This window comes from Trichoplusia ni, chromosome 26 (genome assembly GCF_003590095.1).
Source record: "Trichoplusia ni isolate ovarian cell line Hi5 chromosome 26, tn1, whole genome shotgun sequence".
NCBI classification, from domain to species: Eukaryota; Metazoa; Arthropoda; class Insecta; order Lepidoptera; family Noctuidae; genus Trichoplusia; species Trichoplusia ni.
The window spans coordinates 4,309,058-4,316,687 of NC_039503.1; positions in this window are offsets into that span (position 1 = coordinate 4,309,058).

Genomic DNA, 7,630 nt, shown 5'->3' on the forward strand with positions numbered 1-7,630 from the left:
GCTCAAGTGAGTTGCTTGAGCGTCTGAGTAAACTCATTGTGTTGCGTGTAGATAGTTTGATCCTCGCGTTATTAGCGTATGTGTGATCCACGAATGCTTGTTCTGACATACAAGGCTTAAATTCCTTAGCCCGAAAATCAGCCTCTCTGCTATCCTTTATATATCATGTCTGGTATTTTGAACTAACATGACAGTAAAATCTATATTTCATTGTCACAAATTAAATTACATATAATTTTATTATACTCAACTGCATCAAAATGAGGGTTTTTCTATAAATCTACTAACTGAGGCAACTTAAAGATCTCATATTTAATTAAGCCAGACAAATCTTGATCTGTTTTTTAAACTAACAATATGCGCATTTTAGGCTGGTACCGTGAGGCCCAGTATAGAGAATCGTGGAAGGATTTGATTATATTAATGGATGCTACAAAAAATGAGCTTCGTCAATAACTCGAAAATATAATTATCATAAAATCTTTACATTTTAGTCCTATCAACATGTACACCAACTTGTCACCCAGTCGCCCCACATGTAGTACGCTTGCGTTATAATTTCGGACTCGCCTGACTAGTCCGAAATCTATAGTTAAACTCCGTACTCCTTATGAGTCCGAAACTAGTCGGTTCGAGTCCGAAATTGACGCAAGTTGTAATATAATGTAGTAGTTATTCGTAACGATCGTTCCGCTGTGATCGACAAGCAGACGAGATGATTATACATATGTTTATAAATAAAATGTTTGTTTGTTGTGTGGTGGAGTGGGTTGTCTAAATTACTGAACCGATTTTGATGTCGAAGTACAAAGTTAACTGATATCTAAAATCAGGTTTTATGTGTCAAGGTATTTAAGAATATGCCACGGTTGGGCATAGTCCAGTCATGGCGCTTATAAGTTTTGACGTAGGAAAGCGAAATCCTATCTGTAATGCGTCTAGAGAGTTTAGAAAAATTATAAAACCAGCCTAGAATTATCCAAATACTGAGCAAAAGTCACTTCTCATGCTGGTAAGGAAGAAATACAACATAAATAATACTCTTATCAAATAATTGTAACAAAATAATCATTAAAAATTAATAGATGTCGCTAAAATAAAATTCATCTGATTGACATATCCTCATTTTGTTTGTAATCGGTTAAAAATAAGCAAATATTTTTTTTAGAACATATGTAGCAATCATCTCGTCAAGCGTTTAAAACTTTTATGTGTATTATAAATTGTTTTAAATTAAAGAAAAATTGGCTTAAAATTACCGTAAATCTTTTTAAAAGTAGAAAATACTGAGTTAAAGATGGCCCGGTATCCTTTTTTTTAAGTAAAGTAACACTTGTATTATTATGGTTGGAGAAGTGTGTCAGCGTGATACACGGTGTTAAATTAAACAGTGTCCAATAGGGATGACGGCAATTTTTTTTTGCAGTGTCCGTCTTGTAATTTTTTTTGTATAAAAATAAAAATAATAAAAAATTATGTTTGCGGGACAAATTAAAAAATAATAAATTAAATACGTATTTTTTAATTTGTCCCGCAAACATAAATTTACGAAATTACAGTGAATGAAACTTACGCGTGTCGTCTCGATTGAGTATAAATTTTACTCTATCGTTACGTCACAAGAGTGTCAATCTTTGTCAATTCTAGTTTTTCTGGAAAAGGAAAAAATACGTGTCTCATACTTTTCAATTATCTAACTGAGGGACTAATGAGATTTTTTTCTTTTTATACCCAGTCATCATCCCTATTTAACAATAACACTTTGACAGGTCCTAATATTGATCTAAACGAACGAGCAACATGCATTAGATTCGTCTACAGTGAAAAGATTGCAGGCTGAAATACAACAATTCAGTAACGTAATACTTGTGAGGTTTGGTCAATCAGTTTGACGATCTGTCAAAAAGTTACTCCTAAAACGGACAGTGTGTAATTCAGGCCACAGACTTTACGGAGAAATTTGAATATTTATAACTATGAATATATTTAAAATAATGTATCATACATATGAAAGTTTTAAATAATAATATTATTATTATTAATGATGAAAATAGTTCTGTCAAGTCAAGCAGTAAGTGTATCACAATAAAATTACATAGTATTTTTTTTTATTTTTGTTTTTTTTTTATTATTATTATTATTATAACTATTATAACTAAATCTAGTTTCTTCCTGAGTTTCTTTAAGCATTCGTTGTCTAGATTTTTTAAGGTTATCCTGGCGTTATACGGCGTGTTCACTATTTTAGGAATTTATTTATACAGGCTGTGTAACAACAATGTTTTAAAAATTCGTATGTAACAAGCCGAAATAGGGTGTTCAAGACATTTTGTTACATAGACATATTTATACATAGACTGTCTACTTTCCAATACATTTTAAGATAGACAGTCGTTGTATAACGAACTTATGTTTGTATAACAAAATTTACATGAATTTAGCGAAATCAAAATGACAGTCGGTACCATTTTAGTATATTTCATCCTATGACGTAATGATTATTAAAATAGTGAGATATGCCGTATGACGTCATTAAAACGCAAATAATTGACTTCCATTGTAATATGATAGACTGGTTATCGGTACTTCATGAATCCTGTATTAATATATCTATACTGGCTATTGCCCGCGTCTTCGTCCGCGTGGTTAGAAGATATAAGTTATGATTTTTTCTTCGCTCCTGTTAGTCGCAGCGTGATGGTATATAGCCTAAAACCTACCTCGATGAATGGTTCAACACAAAAACATTTTTTCAATTTGAACCAGTAGTTCCTGAGATTACCGCGTTTAAGCAAACAAACTCTTCAGCTTTATATATTAGTATAGATTGAAGCCGAGAGCATTCAAGTAACAATGGAATGTATTAATATTAAATTAAGGGAACGGTAGAAATAGTAATCATGAGGATGACACCAGGACACCACCTGCAAGCAGCATTTGTAAAGCATGAGAGTGTTACTAGAGGAGAAAATCTAAAATCACAAGGAGTAAAGGATTATTATTAAGATTGTTAATAAAAAATATTTAGTTATAACAGCGCTAATTTCGCCAAAAAACTGTTTTTGTTACAGTAAAATTTGTGTTTTTGGATAAATAAATAAAATCACAGTGCTGAAATCGTAATTTTTTGATTGAAAAAAATATAGCTGTATTTTTTTAATCAATAACCAGTCTGTCGTATCACAATAGAAGTCAGTGTTGCCAGTTCACTGTTAAATGTCATGTTTGAACACAAAGTTCCTTTCGTTTTGTAGTCTCTCAATAATATCTGGTTGTTTATGTATTTATTTGATTTTTATTATAATTGAAACTTGTATGAAGCAAGGTAATATTGTTTGTCGGTTACCGGTGACCCCAATGGCGTTCTAAAGCCTAAACTGACTTTGTGCAAATGAATAATGCTGATTATAATAGTTATTAATGAATTAACAAATTAAGTGGCTTTAGAAACTTATCTAACCAACAAAAACCGATCAATTACGAGTCGGACTCGCGACACTAAGGGTTTCGTACAAATAGCCTAAAAAAAAATTTAGCTGCAATAAAATATCGGTCACCTGTCAGATTGATGACCGCATCTGATTTTGCTTAAACTCGATTTTTATTTCTTGTTATACCTTCAATAGAAAACGTCTTCTGCGAAAGCATGTATCTTAAGTCCACAATAAAATCAAAAGTACGTAAAAAATGTTTAGACTATTGTGGAACACAATGTTTCACACAAAACCAACTGTTAAAATTTCATATAATAAAAATCAAATAATACGTATCATGTACGTGTATGTATGTCTGTAGCTAGCATTTATAGTTTATAACATTCAGCCGTTCATTTATATATTATGTCTAGTGGACGAAAATGAACTTTATTATGATTAACTATGCTGGATGTGTTATAATCCACAAGCGGTTTCGCCAAACACAGGTGCACTCTCAGGGCCCCGATTCTGATCATTACTATTGCCTTTAAATGGAAATTTCAATAAAATTACACAATTCGTATTCTCCTAAGCATTGCATTAATGAAAATTCATTGTATTGACAGTGTGTGTTCTGCCCCTTACTGAATTTCCAATTATTGTGTTGGCATAAAGGCGCTTAGACTCATAACCCGGTGGACATGACCGGAGAGATATCTAGGACGCATATTTTAAGTGCCCTCCTTAACCCGAATTTGACTATATTGATTTCTAAAACACATTCTTGTGTCACTGCAGGTGTATTCAATATTTTTCTATATTACCAGCCTGTATATGACCCAATTCTAGGCGCAGGTCTCTCCTCGCCTAGATTTTGTTAAATTTCTAAAATTCAAAAAACTGCTAGACATAATATATTAATAAACCAAGAAAACTAGTTCATCCCCCAACACCTAGCAGGTATATAAAGGAATTTTAAACCCGTACTAACACCTCTTGAAATAAGATTGTTGATGTAGAAGCAAGACAAAACTATATGTATTGCCATCTCGCTTCAACACAAACAGTTTTACTTCAAGATCTTTTGGTACAGGTACTGATATCACTTGAGTGCAGATGCCTTCAGACAACGCCATCTAGTCTCAAACTATGCAAAGCTTGTATTATGATTACTAGACCACTGATAAACATACTTATATATTTTCAAATACATACATTAAATAGATAAATTACACCCGACCACAGAACAAATGATCGTGCTCATCACAAACATTTGTTATAGGTGGTAATCGAACCCACGACCGGAATAGCAGCCAGGTCTACTAACCACTTGTCTGTGGTTTGAATTGCCCACCGTCTTATTTGTATTTAATTTCAAAATCTTTTTTTTGAAATGTTCATTTTTTAATAACAATACAAGTTATTTCCATATTTTTTTATAATTTTAATCCCTTTTAAACGTAATGAACTATTTTTAATCTGCACTCAAGTGTTATAAGATAATGTCTAAGATATGACATTCCACAATGTTATAAGGTCAACCACGAAACAGCCTATGGATATATGCAATAATATTGGATACTTATGTACTGAGGCCAGCGTTCATTATGCAATAAATTTAATAATAATATGTATGTATTTAGTGCCCTTTTTCAATTGAAAAAAATGTGTGAAAGAACATTATAACAGTAATAGATTGCCTTCTGGAGTCGATTCTTAGAAAGTATTTGAAATATGTTTCCATCGAAGGATTGGATTTAAATAGGGATGATGACAATTGTTTTTTAAAGTGTCCGTCTTACAGTTTAATACGTAAAAATGGAAAAGTTAAAAATTATCATGTACAGTGACGCAAATTGTTACGTCATACGGCCCTCCTCCTAAATGTTAAACAGTTTATCTTTGTAATTTTTTGTTGTTAAGAAAAAGGCAAAAATACATGTCTAATAGTTTTTAATTATCTAACTGAGGGACTAAATGATTTTACTTCTTATAGCCGTCCATCATCCCTATTTTAAATATGCTAGATTATCGTCCGTCCCAACCCGCGTCAGAATGAAGGCTCTGAGGAAGGCGGAAATTGAAACGATTTACGAAAAGAAATGTCTCTTTCACACGTTTTTTTTTTAATTCTGAAAGCGCACGAGTTATAGATTAGATGTGTTTTCATTATGACTGTGTAGCCATATGCAAAAATATTTATTAAATATTGTGTCTCATAGTCTCAAGCTGGCCGATGTCAAATTTATGAACGGGGTGTGCACTTTTGTGCTTATTCTATCCGTAAGACTTTACTTGAATGAATCTGTAAACTATTATGTAAAAAACTAGCTGCTACCCGCGACTTTGCCCGCGTAGTAATAAAGATTCACGAATTTTTACTCTTTTGTTAAATAGTTTTAGCTTTCATTACTACCCTGCTTCTATTAATCATAGCGTGATGGTATATATCCTGTAGCCTTGTTTATTTAAAACGGGATATCTAAATCTAAAAGATTTTAAAGATCGGATCATTTTCGCATGAAAAACGACTCGCTCGCCCACGTCAGCTTAAGGACTCCGGTTGAGTCCGAAACTAGTCTGGCGATCTCGATATGAAATGAAATCATATATTCTGCAACTAGGATATTAATTCATCACTTTTACATGTCTTTTTTGAGAACGCTCGAGTCGACATTTCCTATCTGACTACCCTCACTACCCTGAGGAGAAATGTCGAAACAACGTTTTGACGACCTCCGTGGTCGAGTGGCGTACGCACCGGTTTCAAGGTGTCGCTAGCTCTGAGGTCCCGGTTTCGATCCCCGGTCGGGTCAATGTAAAAAATCACATTTCTACATTGTCTCGGGTCTGAGTGTTTGTGGTACCTTCGTTGTGTCTGAATTCCATAACACAAGTGCTTTAGCAACTTAATTTGGGATCAGAACAATGTATGTGATGTTGATCGCATTTATATTTATATTAAATTCAGGGGTCGCAGTCTCTTTTCAGTCCAGACAATTTTAAAATGCGAGTTAAATTTATAAACAATATCAGAGTAAATCGGTATTAACAGTTTGCAGTTCGCACAAGTAAAGTCTAAATATATAATCTGTATTGTATGGTAATGGCTATGTTTATAAAATGTCACGTCGTCATAGTTTTTCAATCTTTAAAAATTAGTTTTTACATCAATAATTCTAATTATTTAAGTTAAAACATCAAGTTTCCTACATTCGGCTGCTCATATCGGTTCGAGGAGTTTATACTAATGTACTATAATATTTATTAATGAATAAGAGCAATAATTTATTTATAAGTCTTTTTGGCTCTAAGATAGCATTTTTAGAATTAATACTACATGTATTTGTAGTTTCAAAATCGTTGTCATTTCATTGAAATTATCCAAATTCGGTTCTGTATTTCTGTCTTATGAGTGTTAAGAATTTGTTTTATGATGGTTTAAAAAAAATGAATGTGCGGTAAGCAAAGAATATTCAATAGATACATCTGTTTAGCCAAACAAGTTTAGCATTGAAAACAAAAAATATATTTTTGTTAGAAATCTTCAAGATACTGATATTTTAAAATGGGCACATTGATTAACATGCCACGCAATAAAACGGACTGTTTCTATCGACTCTTGATGCTAACCGTTCTTATGTTTTAATTAAAATGTAACCTGACAAATTGCTGTCTTTTAACGTTTTTAATTAATCTAAATAAGTTATTCGTTCTTTTTGTTCTTTTTTAAACACTAAATTGACCTTAATTTTATAAGAACCTACTTTAAAAATGAGTGTTTAGAATTCAAAATTGAATACTCAGCCAGATGTCACCTTTTTCTATATATTTTTCAGGTGGCAACATTTTTAACTGTCATCTTTCAAAATTAAACTCTGGATACTATTAGTAGATAATTTATATCTTAAAGGTACATTAAAACCTGTCCATATACATTTTTCTATAGAAAATAGCCATTTAACATGTATTAGCCAAAGTTAGGTGTTTTTGAAAAATGTATGTATGGAAAAAATAATAATTGTATAAGTTATGTATGAATAGTATAAACTCCATACAACCTAAAGCCATTTATATATTATAGTTGTCGTATATAATATAGTGTGTGTAAATATTAATGTAATTCTTTAAATAAAATAAGTATAAAAGATAATGTTGTTTCTTTTCTGTGGTTTTATAGAATTTGGGAGATTATTCACAAAGTACAGAGGATA